The sequence below is a fragment of the Tympanuchus pallidicinctus genome, unplaced genomic scaffold (assembly GCF_026119805.1).
Source record: "Tympanuchus pallidicinctus isolate F22 unplaced genomic scaffold, pur_lepc_1.0 scaffold11, whole genome shotgun sequence".
Classification (NCBI taxonomy): domain Eukaryota; kingdom Metazoa; phylum Chordata; class Aves; order Galliformes; family Phasianidae; genus Tympanuchus; species Tympanuchus pallidicinctus.
The window spans coordinates 19,167,459-19,194,161 of NW_026294627.1; the positions used below are offsets into that span (position 1 = coordinate 19,167,459).

Sequence of the window (26,703 nt, forward strand, 5' to 3'; positions counted from 1 at the left end):
TGCACACAGCTCAGCGCACGGACGCTCAGCTGATGTGCACACACGAGAGAAAACCTACAGGTGAGTGGCAAGAGAGAGAGCTGAAAGGTAGAAGGACAAGGAGAGAAGGTATGTTCACCCCTAGGAAGCCAAGTGCACCTGCAGCATCGTTCAAGGAGCAATTTGCTTCTCACCAGGTTGCTTTTTTTTCCAAGCCATTTTCTTAAAGCTGAGTAGAAGTTGGCATTTTCCCTGGTACCTCATCTCACGAGCATTTTATTTTCCAAGCCAACACCTTCACCATTAAACAAGGACAACCTCCACACGACTTGTATCTTGTGTCCCCACACAAAACACGGACGGTTTCAAGCCTTTACAGGCTGGCTGCGTTCAGACACACCGTCACCCTGCCGTTATCTGACACTGCAGGCTCAAGAACTCATCTTTTCACCGTTTCTCGCTGGCTCCACGCTTGGCAGCAAAGGAGCGCCGCTTATCAGGGCGCCTCTCAGAAGCTCCCTTCTGAATACCGAGCAGCAATTACCGCGCGCTTCTCCTTTTTCTGCTTTCTGATTTCATTTAACCCCTGAAACACACATCTCCGCCAGGATTTTGGTTTAAGAACTCTTTATCACAGGATTCACCGCTCAAACCCCCGATGTTTTTATTCACAGTTGCGTACAGAAGCCCCACACACCGGGGGCGGGCTCAGCCCCACAGCGCGGGCGCTCAGCCACCCCTCTCCCACCTCAGAGCTCCGCGCGAGCGATACAACCAAGCCACCCCCACCGCCGCCTCGCTCCCAGCCCTAGCGACGCCTCTCCCGGCGCGGCCCGGCGGGGAGGAGCCGTCCGCCCCGCTCAGCGTAGGGATCTCCGGGCGGGTCCGCACTGAGCAGGACCGCCCGCATCCGCCTCTTGGTTTTCCCCTTCCCCGCCCGGCGGCGGCAGGACCCAGGTGGGAGAGGGGCGGCGCCAAGCGCGCTGAGGGAGGGCCGGGCTGACTGCGGGCTGCGGCTGCCGACCGCGAGGGAGGGGTTGGGCGGAGGAGGCCGGGCTCAACTTTGACAGGAGCGAGCGAGGGAGGGAAGGAGGGCAGGAAGGCGACGCTGCCGGGGCTGCGTTCGCCGTGCTCAGGTGAGCGCGCGAGCGGGCGGCGGGTGCGCGTCCCATCCGCGTGCGGGAGGGCGGCGGACGGCTGAGGCGGCGCCGTGCGGTGCGGTGCCGTGCCCCGCTGGTAGAGGAGGGGCGGCGGCGGCGGGGTACGATCTCCGGCACCGCTTCGGCTCTGCGCGCCGACTCTCCATCCCGGCCCGGGAGAAAGTTTGGGGGCTGCTGGCGGCGCGGCGAGGGTTCGCCTTCCCCTCGACTCCCCGTGCGTCCTGCGGGCTCGCCCACCCTGCGGCAGCCGCCTCTTTTATTGTCTCCCCGGGCCGATCGGAGACAAAAGCCTCTCGGCCGCCGCCCCACCTGCCGCCCCTCGGCCCGTGCGGGGCCGCCGAAGGCGGGGACGTCGTGTGAGGGACAGACAGTGCGCCGCTCCGCGCCGGCAAACTTATTTTTAGCTGTGCCTGCCGTGTTGGTGTGCTTAAAAATAGCTTCATGTTTATTGAAGGAGTGGGAAATAACGTGATTCGGGAGGCCTGGGTGGGTTTGGGGTGGTTTGTTGTTTTTGTTTTTTTTTTTCCCCTGTGCTCGTTATTAAATAGCGCCCTTTTGGATGAGGTGCTGGTCCAGGTGTCCTGTGCCGTCTTTCTGAAGGGCTGGGCTATTTGCCTACAAAAATAGCAACACCACGTGTTCGACTGTTTGCCTTTTTTTCTTTTCTTCTTTTAAGGCCAATACTTGTGTTTCAAGAAAAAAAAAAATCGATAGGATGAGTCTATAAGCACGGTCCAGTTAATATCCACAGGTACGCACTGATGCTTTTACTTCTTGCACGTTTAGGGAGAGTTTTTCTTAAGGTCACACCTAAAGCATGGGGGCGGAGGTGCTCATCACTGTGTCGTCCTCTATGGCCGTGTCTTCAGGCTGAGGGGCAAGATGTCAGCCATGTGTATGCTTACACCTGATCATGTAGGTACCTGGTGGCTCTTCCTGTGGGATTACCTGAGAGATTTTGATCTGTACTTTTCTTCTGTACTGTCACTTCTGTTCAGAAGATTTGCAGCGTGTTTGTGGTGCAGATAGGAGTGATAACTGGCAGCGTTGTTCGTTATTTTGTACATTAACCCTTTGATTTTGTTTTAGCCATTGTGTTTCAGCTGATCCTTGTGACAAAACCATTAGCTATATCAAGCCAAATAGTTGTGTTTGTTTATACCATTTTTGCTGATGATCTCATTGTGATTTCTCAGAAAGGAGAAGTTGTTTTTCTTTGTTTTAAAGCCACTGTAAGTATACAGGAGACATCCTAGAGTGTAAATGAGAAAGGAAATGTGTATGTCCAATAGGGGAAGGGATTTTAAGAAAGAAGCTTGTAATCCTAGGATCATAGAGTATTTCAGGTTGGAAAAACCTCTGGATGTCGTCTATCCAGCCCCTCACTCACAGCAGACCTGTCTGGATCAGGTTGCTCAGCCATTGCCCTGATGAGTTTTGAGCATCTCTAGGGATGGAAATTCCATCTTCCCGCTGGTAGTGGTGCTGGCTTTTGACCACACTTACGATGAATTTTTCTTTATCTAGTAGCAATTTCCCATCTTGCAGTTTGTTTCTTTCCTCTTGCTCTGTCTCTGGCACCTTGTATGCATCCATCTGCGGGTGACCGTAGCCATATGCTGTGTAGTCCTGGGAGCTAGCAGACAACAGTAATGTTTTGGACCAACGTGCTGATAGTTTCATGGCATCATACTAAGTATTATTGCTACATTTCATACTCATGAATTGGATATTTATTCTTTCCAAATCTGTGCTTAACATTCCCTGTTTATTTGAATGTGGTTAATAGCAGATTAGTAAATTAATTTAATATTCATAAAGTGAACACCTTAACATCCTTAAAGACTATTTGTTGTTTTCTTTTTTTAAAATCAAATTAGCATCTCAGTTCATCCAGCCGTCTTTGCCCAGTTGTATTTGCTTGCCTGAATTTGAGACACTTTTCTCCCACTTTTCCTAGAGTCCTTCTATCCTTGACAGTGCCCTAAAGCATACTGGAATGGTGTAAAAGCCCACTCATTTGAATGAAAGGAAAGCTTTCAACTGTAATCTCGATTTACATTTTCTTTGAAAAGGGTTGTGCTTTGAACAATGGAGTACAACCTGTTATGACTAGGAAGTTGCTTTTGTACCATATGGGCATTGTTTAATTCTCTGGAGAAGCCTCGGCTGATATTTATAATGCTGTTATGGGGTAAATGCTGTGTGTATCTTTTTTAATTCAGTAGGAAAAAAAAATGGTTCTAGGCTGTGCAGAACGAAAATCTCCATGCTCTCCATTGTGACACATGACTGCCGAAAGTACTTGTTTCTTAATTTGCATAAATTCTTGGATGTTGCTGGTAATATGTCAAGAGCAGGAGAATGTATTTGTAATGTGATTCATAGTGTGTCACTTCTGGACATGTCTGGGTAACGTTTCAAAACATCAGTATAATTCTGCTTAATAGCAAGTGCTTCTGAATAGCTCATGCTTTTCCATTAGAGCCATATCAGATGCTAAAAGCAGTTTGAATGGCTGGCTGCGTTGAATTTGATGATATTTGAAATTGTTTGATAAATTATTTAACTCGCCCTTCCAGATAGCATCTGCCATTTTGTAATGATTGTAACGACTGACAGTTAGGCTCACTCTATTAATTCTAGTGAGCTTCTACTTCAGAGAGAAATCAAACCTGTGGAAGTATTATGTTTTGGTTTGTTTTTCTTTTCAGTCTACCCCTGCAGTGCTTATACACATCTTAGATATTTGTGACATGTATAAACGTCTTCTGCAAGCTGACTGGATTCTAGATGATATATTTGAGATTTGAATATTTACCAGTACTAATGTTTTAGGGCTTTAAAATTCATGTTTTCTGTTTCAAAAGTGGACCACTTAGTTTGTTTTCCCCAATCTACGTGGATCTCCTATTAGTGGGTCAATATGATAAAATGAACAAACTCCTTACGTGTTCCTATTCTAGTAAAATAAAGCTTTCAGGGAGCCAGTGCAGACTTTACTTGACTGACAGTATCTGAGAGTGATCTGCATCATTGCTGTGTTGCTTTATCTTGGACTGTTTGATCAAAATTTTGGAAGGGAAGATCATCGTATGTTTGTATGCAGGAAGGGATAGCAGTGATTTCTATAATCAATTTCAGTCTGAATTTGGATAAGAATATAAAACCAGAATACACTTGTTGGACTCAAACATTCTGTATATCATAGTGTGTACAGAAGGCTGTTGCTCTCTAATTTTAGAATTATTGTTACAGGAGAGAATTCCATGATGCGGCTTGTAGTGTTTCAGCTTTGTTGCCTGGAGGACTGGATATAAGAACGACTGTGCTAAATTAAACCTAGGGTCTGTGATGTTGACTAACAACAGATGCTTCAGTGGGAATTGTAAGAACAAAAGTGAGATAATTTGCATCTCATACTTAAGGTGAACCTGATGCTATTTACTTTGGAGCTGGCTTAAAAACCACATAGCAAAGTTTAATGTCCTTTTCAGATCTTACTTAAGATTATGATCATTTTGAACATACTTGTTGCTGATGTAAATGACCAATCTGTATCTGTGGCTACTTTGAGGAGTAGCAAGTTTCTGCCAGTTAACTGCTGCCTTATTTGTTTTTGATGCCATACTTGGACCAAATTCACAGAATGTTTTCCACTAAATTGAATTATTTGTGCTAATGTAACATGTGGGGAAAAAGAGATGCGTCTGCCCACCGCCTTACAGTTGGGGCTGCAGTGCTTCTGACACCAGACTGGGTTTGAAACTGCCTGGCTTCAGGTAACTTGCCTGTGTCAGAGCAAGGTCTGGAACAGAAGCTGCTTCTCAGAGATTCCCATTATCATCAGTTTGTTGGATATTCTCAGCTTCTCCTGTAGAATGGATGGTTGATGTTTTATTTTTAATTATTAGTAAGTAGAGAGCCTGCCCATGCTTTCTAATTAGGTCTTTTACTTTGGCTGTGGGTAACTTGTGAAGTTAGTGTTCCAACAGCTGTCCCACTGAGTGTTCAAGGATTATATATGCAAACAGGATCAATGAACACATCTAAAATGGCCTGCTAACCTAAGACTTACCAGAGATGATCTCCTAAGAGATGAGAAATCTTTGTTCAGAAAGAAGAGCAAAAGATTGACTTAAATGCAAAGATCCGGAAGCATTTGAGTTGTAAAATTTGTTTCTGAATGACGGTCAGTTCCAGTACTGATGTCATCTTGAATGTGGGATATTTATCTCTAACATTTACAGTATTTGCATGCAGCCCTGTGTAGGGTTCTGAAAAGCTTACAGTTTGCTGGTGGAATTCTGCAGTACCTTTTACAGGCTTCAGACAGTCTCTGTGCTCCGTCCGAGGGCATGTATTTTTGGTCTTTGAAATTGCAGAGTGCTGTTTGAGACGAGTGTTCCTTTGAATTCTGTGCGAGGTGGGCTGGATGTTTTGTGTTTCCTTTTTCCAGAAAAGAAGTCTGTGACTTCTGTATGCGTACCAAACTGGCCCGGAAAGGAGCACCGTGGTTCCTGCCCGAGGGTCCACCTCCTGCAGACTGGAAATCAGTAGGCTGCTTAAGGTGCTTAACCCACCATCTTAGTTGGTTGCTCATATTTCTACCAATTTGTCATTAAGACCTGTTTTCCATGGAACACTGAATATTTGCAGCAGGTCTCCTCATTCTGTTCTGCAGCAGCTGTGGCATTTGTGCAGGCAGCCATAGCAGGAGGCTGCTGTAGGTGTCATGCCTGTCTAGGGGAATGATGGGAGTATTTCTGATGTCTGTACAGTCAGTGGCAAGAACTAAATTTAAAACTTGGATTTCTGCCCCTGAAAGCTGAAGTTTTCTTATACTGCCTTGGTAAAAATTGTAGATCTTATTTACTTTTTTGATATGTTTTATTCATGTCAGCCAAGAAACGTCCATAGATGTTTTAAGCAGATGCTTAAAAGCCTAAAGGCAAAAGTGTAGCATGTGTTCACTTTTGTACTTGAGATTCAATTCTTGAAACTTTATACTGAAAAAAATATATCTTACAAATTCCTTGTCATCTTTTTAAATGAGCTGGAACAAAGTATGGCTATGTGATAATAGGAATACTCTTGCTCAAGTCCATGGAGTATTGGCCCATACTTCAAGGTAGAATGCTTTATTTTATTTGAGCTATGTAAGAGCACAGACAATTAGAGTGCTTTGAAAGGAGTTCACATACATGTCTCAGTCTTTGTTGTGAAATGAATGATTGTTAGGATGTGGGTTTATTTTATTTCTTGTATCATAGTCTGTGGTTTGTCTTGGAGCAGAAACTGGAAAAAATCCTGACTGGATTGTGACAAGGAACACAGAATTCATCTAGGAATCCCTTCCAGAGCACCCCTCTCTGGTCAGATGGGAACTTTTGCTTGCTACGTATCTGAGGGAGTGGAAACATTCAACAGTGTTACATGGTGCTGCTGTCTTTTGAATGAATTATTAGGTGCATTTAGCTAGTAATTGGTTTTCAAATAAATGTTATTTGCATAATTTCTAAAAAAGAAACCTTACATCAATTAATGGGAGACTTTGGTTAGTAACAGAGCATGTTTTTCTTCTGCAGGACTTCTGCTGTGATCATTATACATATACATGACAAGCTGTAGAAAAACCTGTAGAAAAACTTGGCACTGGTGAGGCCTCACCTCTAAGTACTGTGTTCAGTTTTGGGCACCTTGGTACAGAAAGGACATGGAGGTGCTGGAGCAGGTCCGAAGAAGGGCAATGAGGCTTGTGAAGGGCTTGGAGAATATGGCCTATGAGGAGAGAGCAAAGGAACTGGGGCTGTTCAGTCTGGGGTAAAGGAGGCTGAGGGGAGACCTTATTGCTCTCTTCCAGTATTTGAAAGGTGCTTACAGCAAGAGCGGGTTGGTCTCTTCTCACTAATGACAGGTGACAGGATGAGGGGAAATGGCCTCAAGTTGTGCCAGGGGAGGTTTAGGCTGGATATCAGGAAGCACTTCTTTACAGAAAGGGTTGTGAAGCACTGGCATAGGCTGCCCAGGGAGGTGGTTGAGTCACCATGCCTGGATGTGTTTAAAAACCGTTTGGATGTGGTGCTCAGGGACATGATTTAGCAGAGGGTTGTTAGAGTTAGGGTAGGATGGTTAGGTTGTGGTTGCACTCGATGGTCTTTAAGGTCTTTTCCAACCTGAGTAATTCTATGATTCTATGAAAACAGCATAGCTGGGGTTTACTTGGTATTGAGAGTACTGGCCTTCCTGCTGCTGCCCAAGGGCCATGGCTTTAGCCTCAGTGTGTGCTGAGATGCCACAGTGATCCTGCAGTTAGTGTTGGCACTGAGGGCAAAACAGGTAACCCACCAACCATTTTAAATGTGCTAACAAAGTCGTAGTCTGTTATTAAGTGGGAAAATAGATACATCACTGGCTATTAAAGTACTTCTAACAGACTTAACACCACTTATATCCGTATCTCTTTTTTTTTTTTTTTATCTTGTGTTGTGATGAACTTTGAAGTGAATTAGGAGGAAAGCTGAATGTATTATCTTAATCAGAATTTGCTCTGAAACGCCCCTGTGAAATTTGCTCTGATCAGTCCATAGATGCACTTCCAATGTGGTTATTATTAAATGATTATTTTCAGTACCTCAAAATTCTACATTATATATCCATAAAAAGTTGTGTTGCTCATTTGAGATCTTCCCAGCTATGCATAGTCTGAAGGAGAAGTTATACTGATGATTAAAAGTTTTCATTACACAATCCTTATTAGAATATTTAGAATAAAAAGTAGTAACACCTGCATCTTTCATTTTTTACTTGCCAGCTTCTTCCTCCTCCTGATTAATTGTGGTTGATATTAAGATATTAGACATGTTATCCTATGAGGTCTGGGGCTGATAAAGTTCAGTTTCCTAGGAGTTTTTATCTTATGGCTCATCTGATGATGATGATGGTAAAATTTCTCTCCACGAGAGCTTTGTTGATGTGTAACATGATGTGAGCCTTTCCTCCATGTCTCTGCTGTGGCACACACTGACTGTCCATCAGAAGCAGTTCTTTACCCAGCTGTTTCCATGGAGCACATAGTAAGTTAACTGCCTTTCAGGTCACTGTTCTAGCAAAAATGGGTAATGCTTCTCAAGCAGTGGAAAACTATTGGGAGGGGAAGAGAAAGACATGTTTGAGGACCCCGTGATCACATAAGCTTCTTAGCTTTAGCAAGCAGACCTGAATTCTGCGTTTCAATTACTGTGCGACACTGGGGCTCTAATGCTCTCTGTAAGGATGTAAATCTCAAAAAATAAAATTGTTTGTTCATGAGAAATGCAAAACATTCTGAAAACAGATAATATTTCTTGGAATGCCTGTTATCAGCAGGGATTACTAGAAGCACTGGCCTATTTTTTTTTTTTTTAATATGGGTCAGATATTTCATTAATGATTTTTTTTTCAGAAGTTGTAAGTTTTCGTTATTAATTTGAAAGCTATAATATCTGCAGTTTGTTCAAGCAAGGCATTTTGATGAGCGTGTATCTTGCAGCTTAATACCCTTATCCTGAAAATCTAAGCAAGAGTTTGTACAAGAAGTGCAGTCTTGCATGTGGGATTAGGGCATCTGTGGGGATGAAGAGCTTTAACACTGCAGATATGAGGCTCCTGCAGTTTATTAAAAATACATGTGGAGTCACGTACCCCAGCACACTGTCTGACTCCCTTCAAGTAGGGGGAATTTTTATGAAATGTTATTTTAGTTCAGGGCTGCTGCAATGTCATTTAATCAATTTTGACCAGAAGTCTTATTACACAAGTCATCTTGAAATTAATCCATACCATGCAAATAGAATAATGACTTTTATTTCTTACTGGGTGATTTCCTATTTATTTTAATTTCAGAAAGGATAATAGAAAACTATTTTCTGTCTATAATGATAAATTACAATTAAATCTTGTGGCACCCAGAAGTGTGTTATAGGTAATGATGTGCTGTCCTCAGCAGTTTAGTCTTGCACTATGTACGGGAGATGAGACAGGAAAGCAAAATCCAGAAGAGAAATAAAAAAAGAAATGTAAAGATTGCAAAGATAAATGGCATTTATAGATTAGGGAAAACTGATAGATTGATGTGAAGGCATTTGGTGATGGCAGTGGTAAGAACTGGATATAGAAGGGGATAATAAAGGATGAAGGAGAGGAAAACTGGCATTTCAGGGAGGTGAGAAATGGGTACTTTTGAAAGTTGGTAGTATTCCAAATGAAGCATGGTGTACAGCATCTGTTCATTTCAGTACATTCTTTTAAAGAACGCGTTTTTCTAATTCATGTCAAACTGACTTTTAGGAATAAAGTCTTGCCTTTTATTATGTGATCTGGTAGTTGTAACTGATTTGCTGTTTTTAAACATGTAGGGATAATGGTGGAAAGTGGAACAAGGTCCTTCTGTCACCTCATACATTCAGGAAGGTCATACTGCAGTGACGCTGCTTCCACAGTCTAAGTATGGCAAGTAAATGGACTATGGCCGTTTACAGCAGTCTCATGAGAACGTAAGCAGGTGTCCTTCAGTACAAAAATAGTTCAATATTGCTCTTGCAGTTCCTCAAGTGCTTGCTAACGTCATCTCAGAAGGTAAAACGCATCATTTATTTTCATTTTCTTGTATACAACCAGTATACTAGATGGCAAACACTGCCATTATAAAAAGGAAGAGAGGACATCTGCGTGTATATTTTAGCCCTGACTGCTGTCCTTGGGGTCACGTGGAAGGTTTGGAAGGTGAGGACCTGCTGGAATCACTACTGGGGAGCAGAGAGGAGCAGGCAGGAGAGGATCAGTCAGGCCAGGAGACCACAAAGTGTGGGTTGTTCCCCAGCTGGAAGCAGCACCCTGCAGCCACATTTGCAGGGCAGGGACCAACCTGGCCATGGTATGGAGCAGATCTGTCCCAGAGAATGGACCCAGATCCACAGGCAGCTGTGCAGTGGGCAGTATGGGGCAGCTGTGTTTAGGGCTTGGGCTTGCTTCTTGTTCTGACTTGTATTTACCTGTGCAGGCATAACTCAAAACCAATGTTTTCTTTGGGGAGCTGTAGCTGCAGATGATTATTCAAATACAAATTTGTTACTGCTGCTATTTAGAAGCAGCAGTTGTCAATGATTTGATAGTAGAGATTTTTTTTCTCCCTAGGTAACCACTGAAGTTTGCTGGGTTGGAAATAAGGTCCTGTAGAAAAGAGTTCCTGCATGGACCTCACGGCTACAGGTTAGATTTGATTCCGAGCTTTTTAAATGGAGTCAGCAGCGACGAATGGGCTTGGATTCTTCTTGTGTGCAGTTGTATTACTAAGGATTCCTGGTTTTGTTCTTTAATAAAAGCACAATTTCAGAGACTGGAGGCTGTGGTTTGGGGATTTCCATCTGTCCCTCATGCCTTCATGTAAAATCAAAGTGTGGAAACAAAACAGGGCTGTTCATCTGGAGTCTTTAGGCTTTAGGTTTCAGCTGCAAATGCTGGTGCAATTTATGCTAATGAAAGGCCAAAATGAACAGTTAAGAATATTCATCTTGTTCTATCTTATGTCTGATGGGATGATGTGGAGCATTTGGTGTAAATGCGGGTAAATGATGTAAATGCATTTAGTATGGTGACATCATTAATTGTTGCCAGCTCCCACTGCTGTTTTGTTGGTTTTTTGTTTTTTTTTTGAGTGAATTAATGATTTAAATTTATAAGCATATTTAAAAAGAAATAATTAACGTGCATAAGAAAGTTGCAAAAATAGAAAAGGTGGAGATTCCTTTAGTTCCTACCATCACATTTGTCAGTGGAGGGAGACATACTGTGGGAATGGAAGGTTGCTGTTCTGCCTTTTTTTTTTTTTTTTTTTTTTTTTCATTGTCTTTGAAGTCTTTTTTTAATGTTTTTTTTTTTTTCTTTTTTTTTTTTTTTTCCTATTGCAGTGTTCTTTATTTTCCCTTGAAAGCATTGCTTTAGAGTCTTTTCTCCCTTATAATACTGGCCTAGCAATTCACATGCTAATAATGCATTTGGAGGTATATAGTAGGAGTATCTGTGTTCCTCCCAGTCACAAATGAGACTCTGTTCTTGGAACAGCCTGATTACGGTCCTCATCCCTTGGGAGGATCTGTGTGCTGCCTGCAGGACTCCGGAACAACTTGTGAGGCCTGGAAGTACCCACTGCACTTAGGTCACTGCATCCAGCTGAGAAACAGCGGTGTTCATATGAAGTCTGAAGCAATCTGTAAAATTATGACTCTGCTTCTAATTTCTGCTACTATTAGAAGGTAACAGAAAGGAAGAAAGAAAGAAATGGCTGAGCTGGTTTTCGGTTCTTTTGAAAGGTTTAAATACATTGCACAGGTTGGTATTTCTTTTTCCCTTAGGAGATGAGCAGATAGATCCTTAATGTGCCACATAAGCTGTATTCAAGCATATGTCACTTCTTCCATACAATTTTTAAGACTGTAGAATTCTTACAGTAGCAATTGTTGTAGCTTAAAATGGTAGATAACATTTTACTACATCACAAAAACTGTACTTGAGAAAAGATTCAGGAGGCAGTAATTACACTGTTAGCTATTAACAGTGGTATGGATACAGTGGTACTGTGCTGGATAAAAAGTGAGCATCCATTGGAAAAAAAAAAGACATGCTTGCAGGTTGTGTATTTGCTTACTGAAAATCACAAAAGATTCTAAATAAGTTAACATAGTGTGAGGTACAGTGCTGACATACATTAGGAGGTACTTCAACAGAGGGAATGAAAGAAAGTACGCATTGTTGAGACTTCAAAGTAAATGTTCCTCGTGTTGCTTGGTTAATAGATTATACGAGCCTCCAAGTGCTTTGTTTTTTCTTTCCTGATCTACCTACATGAGTTGATTGTCAGCAAAGATTGGAATATGTGTGCTTATGTGCAGCCATTTGCTATCCGGAAAGAGAACAGAAATAGAAGTCAGTGTGTAACAACGATGATCAGTAGGTTTTGGAATACCTTCCATACAAAGCAAGATTGAGAAGGTAGGCAGTTTCAAACTTTTTCCACTTTGAACTATATGCAGCAGCTGGCCTTTATTGTTTCTCCTGTCTTTCCATTCTAATGAATGAGTGAAGTGTGTAATGAGGTCAAAAAAGCTCAAGTATGTAAGAAGCTCTTTTTTTCACTGTGTGTAATTAGTTTGGGATTAATTGACAGAAATGTGTGAGTGATAAGAGGACGTTGGTATTTCTACAACAAACCTTTAGGTGTTTAAGTGTAATCTGTGTATGTAAGGCAAAAATTACTTGAGTATTTTTCAATTCCTTTCAGCTGTAAATCCTTGTGTTTCAAACGAGATGGAGCAACTGAAAGCACACGTTTCCAATCAGAACTGTCCACCATTGAATTTCTTGCACCTTCTGTCAAACCATCTGCTGCAGGCTAATGAGTAGCCAGCATGCTGCATTAGATGAAGCACTAATGTGAGCTGTTCTGATGGCTCCCATGTCCCTGCCAGTGGGAACCCTGTGGTTACTGAAGCACAGAGATGCATTTTTGAGGGCGGAGTGGCAAAGTGTTCTTGCTATGAGATGCCACGCTGGCAGACACTTTGAAAGAGAGAGGTGAAAATCTTGGATACTTTTGCCAGGTGCCCATGGGAAGTAGTGACTGAGCGGAGCATAGTGCCCCATTTGAATCATTCCATACATCATACGTCATGCTGCAGTGTACGTAGCAGTTTTTGGTGCTGGAGCAAAACGGCAGTTTTACTTTGGGGTGAACCTGAGATCTCCAGTCTCTGAAGAGGCACCACCATCCCCTCTTAGCATTTCTTCCTGCCATGACTCTGGGCGTGACACCAAGTAAATATTTTTGCTGCACGGTGGCAGACACAGCTGTATCTGAAGCTGTGTAAAGATCAGCTGAGGAGTTATTTTCCTTCCCCATAATATGCCCTTTTGAAGAATTCGTAAGTATGCTTTGTAGAAGTACTTTGAGAGAGGCAGTTTTAATTTGTACTTCAATGATTTTGTATTATTCAGGGTTAAAAAAGGTTAATGGTGCTATTTGGTCACATTTTACGGATTCCTGTGCCTTTTGCTGAAGTATGAGCTTCTGCTAATCATCAGAGAGCCATTACCAACACAGGCAGGGTGGAGGTGAAAGGTGCCCCAGTTTGTCACCACCAGAGCCTTACTGCTTGTGGCCTTCCCATCTCTGTGCTTGCTTGTGAGGGAAGCAGGAGCATGTCCCAGAGTAGGCTGCTCTTGGGGCAGAAGAGCAGGACATGAAGTTTCATGTGCAGTATGGTATTCTGGTGTGTTGGAATCTGCTGTTAAATTTCTTTTTTTTTTCTCTATTACACACTGATGTCATAGGATTATTTGAGTTGGAAGGGATCTTTTAAAGGACATCTAGTCCTGCAATGGGACGTTTATCTGGTATGTCAGAGCCACATCCATCCTGACCTTGAGTGTCCAGAAATGGGGCACCCACCACCTCTCTGGGCAACCAACCCGTGCCAGTGCCTCACCACACTTACTGCAAGGAATTTTTTTGTTATATCCGATCTAAATCTCCTCTCTTCTAGTTTGAAACCATTCCCCCTAATCCTATCACAAGGGGCCCTGCTGTCCCCATCTTTCCTGTAGCCCCCCTTCAGATACTTGGCTCATCGTTTGGATTATCATTATTGGCATTGTGTGTGTAGCTCAAACAATGCAGTTTTGTTTTGTTTTTTTTTGATTTCAGTTTTTTATAAGGGGTTGTAGAATGAGTATACACAGGTGCTCCTTCACACAGATGTACTTGCTTTACTGGCAACAATTCTGATGGCTTAACATTTTATTGCAAAATTATCCATAACTTGTCATGTGCCACTGCAAGAACAGCCACTGAGTCCACACTGTTGGTGTGTGGTCACGTTGGAACAGTGTGTGTTAGTTAACATCTGCATGTGTTGTTAATGAGCAGCCTCTGGAGCTAATTAATTTATTTCACAATCTCATATTCAGCCTATTGTATTTGATGTCTTTAATGAATTTTGCTAATATAGTAGGTTGTGCATGAGTCTAGCAGAATTTGAAAGAAGAACTAGGAGTGTTATTGATACAGTGACCTATTTCAGTCCTTGCCTTTTGCCCTAATGTGAGTGACTTCATGTTTTTGGCATGCCTGCCTTCAACAAGCTGACCAGGTGAGCTCGCGTGACTCTGAAATAAGGCAAGAGCTGTGGCAGCTCATTCGTCATTTGTGAATTCCCATAGGTGAGCATAAATCTGAGGAAGTTAAAGGTAGGTTTGGAGACTTTTAATTAATGTTGCTGTGTTATGATTTCCATTTCAGAACCAAAAAAAGCTTCTGATATATGTGTAAATCATGACTTATATTCTTTAATTTGTGGGAGTGTCAGTTATACCCTGAAGTTAGTTACTAACCACAGGCATTTTGATGATGAATTAGTGTGTAATGTGTCACATAATGTAATTCTGTAGGGAGTCTGCTTGATTTTTACATAAAATACAGGCTAGTGATCTGAGACTGATTGCTCAATTTCTTTTTTTTTCCCTCCCTGCCAGTTTATTTGCCAGTTTAGATACTTAAAAAACATAAGAGCATCCGGGAGCATGTCTAAATTGCTTCAGTAGTTTGAGGTAAACAGATGTTAAGGACATCTTAAGGCAATGCAACAGAAAAGATACTTAAGAACATAACAAGACAGTTGTGAAGTGTACCTGTAATTTCACTGCTTTGAGACCTGTGTCTTCCTCAGCTGACACTGGGGGACTGTGACACACTGCCACATTTGAAGCAGCACTGTGTGTGTGTTTGTGGGCAACAGAATCAAGCCTGTACTGGCACAGTAGAGGCTGTAGAACTGTTGTAATATACCTAAGCCAAAGTATCCTATCAATGTCAGAGAACTTATTTCAGAAATTATGAAGAAAATATGGAAATCAGAAATGTCACAGCATTAGATGCCTTTAGTCAGACTGGAAGTGTAATTAGAATTTTAAGGTAAAGACTGCTGTACTGTAATTCTTTTAAATTTGTCTGCATCTCCAACATGACTGGAAGGAGCGATCCTATTCAGCATAACTGAGTGCATTAACAGCAAGTTGGGCCCAATCCAGTCTATAATGTAACAAGTAACCTTTTAGATAAAAAACATCTTAACATTTGGAATGTAGTCATCTCTGTTTTTAAATAGGTAGTTCTGCCATTTTAATTGAGTTAGAATCATTTTATTTTGATTTAACTTCCATTCCGCCTCAGTGGTCAGAATCCAGAGGTACTGCATCCAGTTATTGTTTGGCCTTTCTTCTCTGTGTTTTAATGTGTATTGTGGCAGGACAAGGAGGTGGTTAGTTGGTTGGTGATGTTTTGTTTTGTTAAATTGTGTAGATAAACTCCCTCTAGCTTGCTTTATTTGACCTCAACCTTGTAAATATCAGCTGTAAATATCAGCTCTACAATTTAAACAAATGAATGCCAGTAGTAAGTCTTTGTTGTACTGCGTATGATTCAGAAAGCCTAATGGATTTTGTTGCTGGCCAGATGGAAAAATGTTAAATGGGAAAAAAATCCTTTCTGGTGTGGTCTTGTGTAATATTCATCATAAGAGTCTGACCACTTAAAAAGATTTTTGAGGCTAGTGGGTAACACACAGGTAACAAATGGCCTTTTTTACATAACAACAAAAACAACATCCACGTTTGGTCAAGGAAAGATTTTCGAGTGGCAGTTGCTTTGTTTACTGTTATTTTGAGTAAACGTTTTACTCTCTAGAGAAGTATTTTCAATCTAAGTATTACAAGAAGGTCTCATTTTCAACATGCTCATAGTTTTCAGTACTTTCAGCAGAAATTTGTTAGTATTATCAACTAAATTACAGTGGTAAAGTATAATTTGTGCAGGTGAGCCAACACTTTTGGATCAAAGTTGATTTGGAATTTTAAATATTTGCAGCTTAAACAATTGGAAGTTCATGCTGTGAAACCATAATGTCTTCATTTTATGCTATAAAATTTAATTATTGGATTATGTATTTTAGCAGTACCATATTTCAAGTGGTGTTCATGTCTTGTATTTAGGAAAGTGATAGATTTTGAGGAAGAAATCTTTTGGCTCTATGCAGAATCCACCTTACGACTGGTACCAAATGCTGAGAGCAGCTGTGGATGGAGGGGTTGCACAGAGCATTCATGCAAAGAGGACAGCACGTGCAGAAGTGCTAATGGGAGAGCAACAGCCCATTTAGTAGTTCTGTCAATAAACATACACCTGTGTTGTATGCAGAAGTGTCATGGGAGGCCTTTTCACATTAATATATCATGACCAAGTGAAGTCCTTTCTCCCCTGGGTGAAGCTCTTCATGTGTGAAGCTTCTCTGTGGTCTCTTTGCTGGCTGAACTTGGCTGGTTGCAGGACAGACTCCTCAAAGTACTGCACCAATAGTCAAGGGCTGTTTTGTTTGACTTTGTTGAAATAATTATAAATTATACTAGCTTCAGCAAGTAGAGGCCCATGAACCACTCACCGCTTACTGGGGCTGTAATCTACATTCTGATGTGGTGCAAATTGCAAGGTGGTCAGAACTGGCACGTACACTGAGTGATTGCAGGAGCTTTCTAGAGTATTTATGGAGAAGCTGAATCAGAAAAGTAAGGTCTGGTAGAAGGTCAGGATCACACTGTTCTGCTCTGAGGAGATCACTGAAGCTTTGTGTTCAAGCCCAAGGAAAAGAACCTGAAGCGCCTGCAGCTGCAGTACATTCAGCTGAAGGGAGTTGTGAATACAGTCCTGCTGTCCTCCTTTGCTGGCTGGGCAGCTTCTGTGTGCAGAGGGAAGTGCCAACAGTTTGATATGTGTGAATGGAATATTATGGTTAACTGAGTATATTGTGAGTGTATGGATTACTGGAGCTGACTCAATGTGATATGGAGATGTGATGCCATTGATGGATGGGGAAAAAGCATTTTTTTAAAAAGTATTTTAAAAATGATTTTTTGATTTGGTGGTGTTTGAAGCTGCTGCTTTTTTCTAGGCCAGACATTGACATCAGCGCTTACTGAGAGCTTAAGATACAGTACTTTCTGTGTTTGAGCCTGATTGTCAGGGATCAGCAGGATGTAGTTGCTCTCCAAGTGAAAGTGAGCCAGCAGCTGGTGATGACAACAGTGAGCATAATCCCACCCCACCCTAGTAAGGAGAGTGTAACGTGGTGGCAACTCCAGGGGCAGCCAATAAGATCGGTTTCACACAGTCACAGAATGGCTGTGGGGGAAAGGGACTTCTGGAGGTCACTTGGCCCAGCCTGCTGCAGCATGGATGCCCCGAGCAGGATGCCCAGAGCCATGTCTGGCTTTCAGAGAACTCCAAGGAGGAGACTTCACAGCCTCTGGGCAGCCTGTGCCAATGGTCCATCACTTGCACAGCACAGAAGTGCTCCTGGTGTTCAGAGGGAACCTCCTGTGTGCCAGTGCTGGTGCAGTCTACTGGGTAGAGCCTCTTGGCATGTAACTACAACTATTCTTCAGGTATCTGTGGACGCTGATGAGATCCCCCTGAGCCTCTTCTCCTCCAGGCTGAGCACTCCCAGCTCTCTCAGGCTATCCAGACAGGAGAGGTATTCCAGGCCTTTCATCATCTTGGTGGCCCTCTGTTGGACTCCAGTCTGTCCAGGTTTCTCATGTACTGGGGGGCCCAGAACTGGCCTCAGCACTCCAAGTGTAGCCTTAGAAACACTGGGTAGAGGAGAAGGATCCACCTCCCTTGACCTGCTAGCCTTACTTTGACTAACACAGCCAAGAATACTATGAGCCTTCCTAGCAGCAAGGGCACATTGCTGAGTTATGTCCAGCTTGGTGTCTAGTTTGCCAGACAGGTCTGTCTGTATTCATGAAGGCCCAAGATGAAGCCAGCAGGTCAGTGAGCAGACATGGCCAGGCTGCATGCACAGATGGGGACCAGGGGCTCAGCGTAGTACCCAAGAAAAAGAGGGAAACCCTCAAGAAGGTTTTTCATAAATCTTTCCCAGCAGCTTTTCTCACAGCTCTCTGCATTGCAGAGGAGCTGCTCTTGAGCACAAGCCACTTAATTCCTGGGCAAGGAGGAAGAGGAGATGGTCAGGGCCTTGATGCCCACCTTTCAATACCACTTTTGTACCTGGAGGAGATAGATTTGGTCACCTTTCTTCTGTTGTCTTCTTAAATATACTCCTTGTCAGCAGTGAGGCTCTGAAAATATGATCGAGTTTCTAATTGAATTTGCATCACAGTTTCCCCTATTCTGTTTTCGTTTTGTTTTATATTATATTTTATTTATACGGTTATTTATGTTGAGATAGGGGAGAAGATGATAGATCGCTGTGTGACTCCACAAATGGGGGCTTTGGATGAAAGAGCAGCACAAAGAAACCACTAAACCATGCTCAGCTCCATTGCAGAAGGACAGCTGACAGTTGCTCAGTACAAGCCTGGTAATTCCTGCTTTCAAGAGACAGGAGGCCACTGGTGAGCAGGGCAGACCCAAAGGAGAGGTTCACCAAGGCTTCCAGATTTGTCAAGGACAATGGAGTCTTAGCCAAACATGAACGAGTAAGAGTTTTTCTTTCTAGGCAATATCCATCTTCCTGTGCCGTCCCAAAATTTCTTATTTGTGCAGTTTTTGTGGTGTGATAGTTCCTTCAGGAAAATGAATTACACCTTTTCCTCGTTTATCCGGCGTGAGGTTAATTATTCTTCAAGGGAATGTGTCACATAGTTCATTATTCTGAAAAAGAATGATGAGAGAATGATATTAAGGCCTTACTGGGAGAGGCTGTTGCTTCCATGCTGGCAATATTACAGATAGATTTTTACATATTAAAGAAACGTTAGAAATTGCTGCCAGGATCAAAATTAATGACATGCTCAAAAGCACAGCTTGATTGGTTCTCCCTAGAGACCCAGTATAAGAGTGGGCAAAGAGGAAATATTGTTTTGCTTTACAAGTTGAAGGCAGGAATGGTACAGTGTTAAATCATTAAGGATTTGTCTTTTGGATTAATAATTAATAAAAAAAGCCTCACAAATTGAGGTGTATGAAGATGAAGTGTGTGTAACAATGGCAAAAAGGAAGGTGAAGATGAATAGGATCAAGAGTACTGGGGAAATACAGGGGGGAAAAAGGTAATGAAGAAAAAGAGAATTAGAAAGGAGGGAGGGAGGCAGAAAAACTGAGAGGAAAAAAGAAACAGGTGGACTGAAAAGCTGCTAGAAAAATATTTATTTTGAGAAGATGGAAAATGATGTGTGTAAAAATGGCTACACATGTGAAGAAGGGCAAAGAAAACAATCAAATGAGTTGTCTTCTGTAAGTTTTATAGCACCAAGAAGGTTGTCAGATGAGAACACGTTTTGGGTTCAGTTACTTACTGAAAACACGTGATTTGATTCTAACCCTTAATAGGAGTTTTAAAATGTGTGATCATTGAAAGATGGACTGTGTAAGGAGCTTGGAGTAAGTACTGCCTCAGGATGTTACATTTACACCTTTTACATTCTCAGTTTCCTGGTGGTGATTCAGAGCTATGTATTTATGCTTAGTAAGTAAAGCAGGAACTGGCTTTGTTTTAGAAGAGTTATCCTTTCATGTTGCTGAGCAAATGGAGGCATACTGTTATCCTGCAAACTCCACAGTTCATGGTGCAACGAAATAGACACTGTTTGTGTCTACATTTGTGGTGTAAGAAGTAGAATACCAAGTATTCCAACAGCTAAATCTAATACTAGTTTACAGATTCACTGATTAAGGCTAGGAAATGAAGAATAGTGTTACCATGGTGAAGTCTATACGATAAAGCACAAGAAGAACAAGCTAGTGAATAATTGATACGTGTCTAAGATTAGAAGCGATCATTTACAGTGTGCTCTTTGATATTCATGCATGGTTTTTACTTTAAAAAAACCCAGAGAAATGAGTTAGTGTTAGAATGTGGTAGGGTTTTGCATAAACTTTTAACCAAAGCACCAGTGACTCTTATGTAAGAATACATGAATATGCAGTGCAGTGCTAAGATAGGGTGCGCAAGCCTAAACCAAAAAGCTGCAAAATGCCAAGCTTGTAACATGGTGTGTATTTGGCTAGGCTGCATGTATTACGGTATTAATTTAAAATTACCACAGAAATAAATGACTGTATGTCGTGGAACTCAGTAAGACAGGTGGAAACCTTGTGCCTGTGTCCTTAGCCTCTCATTTTATCTTAAAAAATAGCTCTTAGTTTAATCTTTGAATCTTTTTCAGTAGTAATCTAGTAAGGTGTCCTAGGCCATCTTGAGTTAAAGAACAGTGCATGTAAGTGTCCTGAGAAAGTTAAAAGACACACTATGTCAAATGGGATAGAAATCTGCCTGCTGTGGCCAAAGGTTTTTATCTCTGATGCAAAGTAAAAGAAAGTTATTTTCTGGGATAAACACTGTAGATCTTCTGGAGCAAAGAACTGAAGGCATCATAACTTTATCAAGAGTTTTGCTTAATAAATATGTCATTTATTTTTGTAAGCATTATGATTGAAGTCAATGAACTTACACTGAGTTCAAAATACAGCCCAGCTGCCGCGTAGCAACCTTCTCATAAATTCCTCTCAGGCAGGTCCAGTAGCAGGAGCTATTTTTCATTATTAAGTAGTTCCATTAAAGTAGATAAAATATATACATTTGGCTTGCATGCAAGAATGTTGAAGTTATTAGTTGTGTTTTTTCTGCTCACAAGTTGAATGCAATTATTCAAGAAAAAAACGGACTAATATGAAGTAATCTTCATAAAAATACTGTTTGCTTAATTTTACGTATGTTTGTTTTCACTGTTTTAATGCATTAACTTTGCAAACAAACTTATTATAAAGGCCTCATTAAAGCAAACTCCTTTTTGTGTTCCCTAGAGCATGTTATAATCAGGTTACAACCATGTATTTACAGCTTAAAAAAATGAGTGCATACGGTGTGTATCTCAAAATCTTCTTGGGACACGGCTTACTGAGGAGATACTGGTGGTGCACGGGCAGTTGGACCAGATGATCTTGGAGGACTTTTCCAACCTTGGTGACTCTGTGATCTTCCTTTTCAGATTAATTGCTTCTAAACTAGGATGTTCTAAGAAGGAGTTAATGCTATGCTTGAACACCTCCAGGGTTGATGACTCCACCACCTCCCTGGGCAGCCCACTGCAATGCCTGAGCACTCTTTCAGAAAAGCAGTATTTCCTAATATCCAGCCTGAATCTCCCCTGGCTTGAAGCCATTCCCTTTAGTTCTATCACCAGTTACATGAGACAAGAGGCCGATCCCCAGCTCACTGCAACCTCCCTTCACGTAGTTATAGAGAGCAGTGAGGTCTCCCCTAAGCCTCCTCTTCTCCAGACTGAACAATCCCAGCTCCTTCAGCAGCTCCTCATAAGCCCTGTGCTCCAGACCCCTCACCAGCTTTGTTGCCCTCCTTTGAACACGTTCCAGGGCCTCAGTGTCTTTCTTGCAGTGAGGGGCCCAAAACTGGACACAGTACTGGAAGTGCGGCCTCATCAGAGCTGAGTACTGGGCGGAAGAAGCACGAGTGCTGGGTGCTGTACGTGGGATGGGGAAGCCCTGGCTCAGTGTACAGGCTGGGAGGTGAAGGGCTGGAGAGCAGCCGTGCTGAAAGGGATCTGGGTGTTCTGGTTAGTGGCAAATCGAGTTGGCGGTGCACCCTGGCAGACGGAAGGGCCAACCATAGCCTGGTGAGTCAGGCCTAGTACTGCTGAGTGAGGGAAGCAGTTGTCCTGCTCTGCTCTGTGCTGTGTGATCTCACCTCCAGCATGGAGTGCAGCTTTTGGTGCCACGACGTAAGAAGGACATAAAGCTATTAGAGTCCAACGGAGGGGTGCAAAGATGGGGAAGTGTCTGAGTGCATGGTGTGTGAGGAGCAGCTGAGGCCCCTGTTGTGCTCAGCCCAGAGCAGGGCAGGCTGAGGGGAGGCCTGATGGCGGCTGCAGCTCCTCACAGGGAGCGGAGGGCAGCGCTGAGCTCTGCTCTGTGTGACAGCGACAGGGAACGGCATGGAGCTGCGTCAGGGGAGGGCGGCTGGGGGTGAGGGAAAGGGGCTGCGCCAGAGGGCGGTGGGCATGGAACAGCTGCCCAGGGCTGTGGGCACGGCCACGAGCTGCCGCAGCTTGGGTTTGGGTGGTCCTTTGTGGAGCTGATGGTTAGACTCGATGATCCTTGTGGGTCCATTCCAACTCAGGAAATTGTGTGATTCTGTGATCAAGAGCTTTGCTTAGTATTAATGCTTTTGAGAAAAGGATGTTGGTGGAGATACATGTTCATTTGGTTTTGTTAGCCTAAGTTTTGAATAAAGTGTTCTCTGCTTAATTCTGAAGCAGTTGGCTGGCAGTGTGATTAACAGTGGTTTATTGTTTATTGAAGAAAGCAATATTGATAGCTGGTATAAAGGCGTCCTTAGTGGTGCTTTCTGAATTGTTTAGTTTTCCTAAATGAAGTCATCCTTTAAAGGATTTTTTTTAATTTACCCTATTGTTTTGTCCGTCTTCATGATTCTTATTCAGAATTTGTTTTGGAGATTGTCACACAGACAACAGCTAGAAAGTGTATTAAAGTTATTATTCAGGGCATTACTATTACCAGATTTGGGCATCCTGAGTTTGGTTTTGTATTTTTTGGTGGATAATGTTTAGAAACTTTGGCTCTAATAGCTCAAAATTTTCAGCTAGCATTAGGATTGGCATTCATTTTTGGCGGGCAAATGAGGTCATCTCTATTCTATGATATTAGCTCTCATTTGTCAAGCTATGGCTGTTGAGGTGTTCATTCTGCATCACTTAATTTACTGGTAGAAAAGAAGATAAGTAAATGGTTTCAGGAGCATGGAATGTTACCAGCAGACTGCCTTTGCTAATAGTAATGTGAGAGTACAGTCAGTTGGCAAGATGAACATTTTGTCACAAATTGCATAAATGTTATTAAAAATCCACTTGACCTTACATATGTTTGGTAAGAGGCATTTTGTCAAATTGGGCTCTAGGGATTGTATAGTAAAACATCAGAGAGTAGTGCCTAGCTACTACCGAGGGCATTGGTACGTTTATCAGTCTGTTGCAGAATGTCAGCGACGCGTCTCAGACTCTTCGTGCAGTACATGCATTTAGACCCAGAAAGATCTCTTTTCTACACAAAGGAGTATAGTCATCAGAAAAGGCTCCTGTACAGAAGAAAGCTGTACGATAACAGTTGAAGCATCAATAAGAACTAATACTGGCTGTCTTTCACAGCATGAGAACAGGATGTGAATGGTGTGCATTAGGCAGAAATGCTCAGCTTGCCTTTTGGAGCTGTTTGCACCAGTTGGGAGCTGCATGCTGCTCCGGTCTGGTCAAGCAAACCCAAAGGAATCTTTCCTTGCTGGATCTGGACAAGTGACAGAGCTCTGGTCTTCCTAGCACCCGTACTATATGTCTTTCCTGTGCTGCACAGTGATAATTGATTTAAAATCAGTGGAGATACCCTGTTAGAGTAATGTGCTCTGCAGGCTGAGCAGAGTGCATCCCTGCTGCTTGGGATGTAGTTTCTTCCTTCTGCACTAAATACTTTCAAAACTGAACATGAGAAGTGTTGTTTGTTTGTTACAGGTGTAAGTGGGCTCAGCTAAGCTTATCATCACCATGGTACTTAGTCTGTTCTGAACAGGAGCGGGAAGGGAGACGTTCTCAAAATGGGAGGAACAGGATGTGGGGAGCATTAAATAAAAGCATTTCTATGAACAACAGTGTAGTGCATGGGCAAATACCTTTTCATTCAGTTGGTTTCATTCACAACTGATTTCCTCAGTTCTCTCACAGAATATTTATTTATACAATTCCAAAATGATGTGTCATAGAATCGTCATGATTCAAAAAGACTTCCAGGATCATCCAGTCTAGCTGTCCACCTACCACCAATACTTCCCCACTAAATCATAGAATCATAGAATGATAGAATGGCCTGGGTTGAAAAAGACCACAGTGATCATCTAGTTTCAACCCCCTGCCATGTGCAGGGTCATCAACCACCAGACCAGGCTGCCCAGAGCCACATCCAGCCTGGCCTTGAATGTCTGCAGGGATGGGGCATCCACAACTTCCTTGGGCAACCTGTTCCAGTGCGTCACCACCCTCTGGGTGAAAAACTTCCTCCTGATACCTGACCTAAACCTCCCCAGTCTCAGTTTAAAACCATTCCCCTTTGTTCTACCACTGTCCACTCTTCTACACAACTGTTCCCTTTCTGTATATATGCTTCCTTCAAGTATTGGAAAGCTGCAATGAGGTTTGAAAGGTCTAAATCATGTCTGTTAGAACAACATCTAAATGTTTCTTGAACACCTCCAGGGACAGTGCCTGACCACTCTTTTGGAGAATAAATTTTTTGCTGAGGTCCAACCTGAATCTCCCGTGGTGCAACTGGAAGCCGTTCCCTCTCATCCTATTGCTGTTACACGGGATAAGAGGCCGACCCCCACCTCACCACACCCTCCTTTCAGTGGTTGTGGAATGCGATCAAGTCTATCCTGAACCTCCTCCAGCTGAACAATCCCATCTCCCTCAGCTGCTCCCCAGCAGACTTGTGCACCACACAGCTTCATTGCCCTTCTCTGGACACGCTCCAGGGCCTCGATGTCTTTCTTGTAGTGAGGGGCCCAAAACTGAAAGTGGTGTTCAAGGTGCAGCCTCACTAGTGCTGAGTACAGGGCAGTACTATTTTTTGATACAAGCCAGGATTCTGTTGGCCTTCTTGGACTCCTGGGCACATTGCTGGCTGATGGTTGATGCTCAGCTGAACAACATCCCCGTATCCTTTTCTTCTGTACAGTCTTCTGGCCACTCTGCCCCAAGGCCAAGCCTGTAGCCTTGCCTAGGGTTGTGGCCAAAGTGCAGAACCTGGTCTTGTTGAATTTCATCCCACTGGCCTCAGCCCAGTGATCCAGCCTGTCTGGATCTCTCTGTAGGGCCTTCCTACCCTCAAGCAGATAGACTCATCCTCCCAACTTGGTGTCATGTGCAGACATACTGAGGATGCCCTCATCCAGGTCATCAGTAAGGATACTGAACAGGACGGGCCCCAGTACCAACCCCTGGGGAACAGCACATGTGACTGATTGCCAGCTGGATTTAACTCCATTCACCACCACTCCCTGGACTGGTCATCCAGCCAGTTCTTTACCCCTCAGAGTGTTGCCAGCTTGTTTCAGGAAAGCACTGTGGAAAACAGTGTAAAAGGCTTATACTTCCATCCACTTTAAACAGCATAAACTTAGAAAATGAAATTAATTCTATTCCTGAAATTCAGTCAGTAGTGATTTTATTGTTCATGTTCACATTTTTCAGTTTATCTTCTCAACTAGAAGATCCTGATAGTGAAACTTCCTCCCTAACTACTGAAAGACCCAGCTGTTATCCCAGTAATTTTTTAACAAGGCATTTTGATAAGTTGAAATCATTTGGGTATTCAGTGGGAGGGGCAGATGGGTGGCATTGCAGCAGACTATTTACATGATTCTCTGCAGGAAATAACCTGTTCTCTGCATAAATTATTTCTCTCAATAATCATTATCATATTATGATCTTAGAACTAATTACAACTTTGGGTGTGAAATATTTTATCTGCCTTTGATTCTTCTGTGTTGCTTTTCACCTTTTTTTTTTTTTTAAACCAAGTTCCATTTCTCATACGGAAAGGCAGTGTTTTCCTTTGTACCCAACAGTTCCTGCATCTTTTTCTCTTCTCCCTTGCTTGGAATTGCAGCACACACGTGGGGCAGTTGCTGTTTGGAGCCCCACCCGTGGGGTTGCTGTGCAGAGGAGCTCCTTGCGTAAGGAACCTGTGAGCCAGCAGCCAAGTTCTAGAGAAAGCCACTTCCAACTGTTCGGAAGCAGAGCTTTCAAACATGGGAGGAAGAGGGGAAAGGGGGGGAGAATTTCCAGTCAGAAAGAATGCAATGGTAATTTTGTCTTGAAATAATGAAACAAAGAAAATGTTTGCCTGAAGTATAAATGAAGAATAAGTAAATAAATAAAACCTGAAAATACCTGACAAAATGATGAGTGCTAACAGTGATAATAATGTCATGAATTGCAAAGACTCGATTGCTTTTCTTCCTTTCTGAGGTTTGTGGATGTGGCTCCAGTTGGGGTCTACCTCAGGCTTGAGCCTTGTTGTGACCTCGAATGAACTGCACAGATTTTCTGGAATCATTTTGCTTTTGTTCTGTGCAAGAGATGTTGCCATTCCGGGTCAGACTGCCTTCTCCATCCCCGCTAACATTACAGTATTGATTACCCAAAGAAGTGTGCATGTTAGCATTTGAAATTCAGTAGTACTGCTTTCTAATGAACGGTACTACAAATTGCCTTGACTAAAGCACAGGCATGTCAGCATGTTCTGGAGGCTGTTGTAATTAGCACCATTTTGGTGCTGACAATCACAAAAACATTAGGAGAGCCCCAGGGTGGTTCTCCCACCCTGACCTCCCCTGAGGAGCAGCCCTCAGCACCCCGATGTCCCCCAGGG

At 42.7% G+C, this 26,703-nt stretch overlaps 1 protein-coding gene across 1 annotated transcript in view; it reads left to right on the plus strand.

Annotated features, from left to right (window-relative positions):
- Positions 1-1,022: 1,022 nt before the first annotated feature.
- The window catches only part of FRY (FRY microtubule binding protein), a 235,808-nt gene continuing 210,127 nt past the window's right edge, over positions 1,023-26,703 (plus strand). Inside the window, exon 1 of the mRNA XM_052671119.1 lies at positions 1,023-1,115. The gene's annotated coding sequence lies outside the window, so the exon portion shown is untranslated. The remainder of the gene's footprint in view (positions 1,116-26,703) is intronic.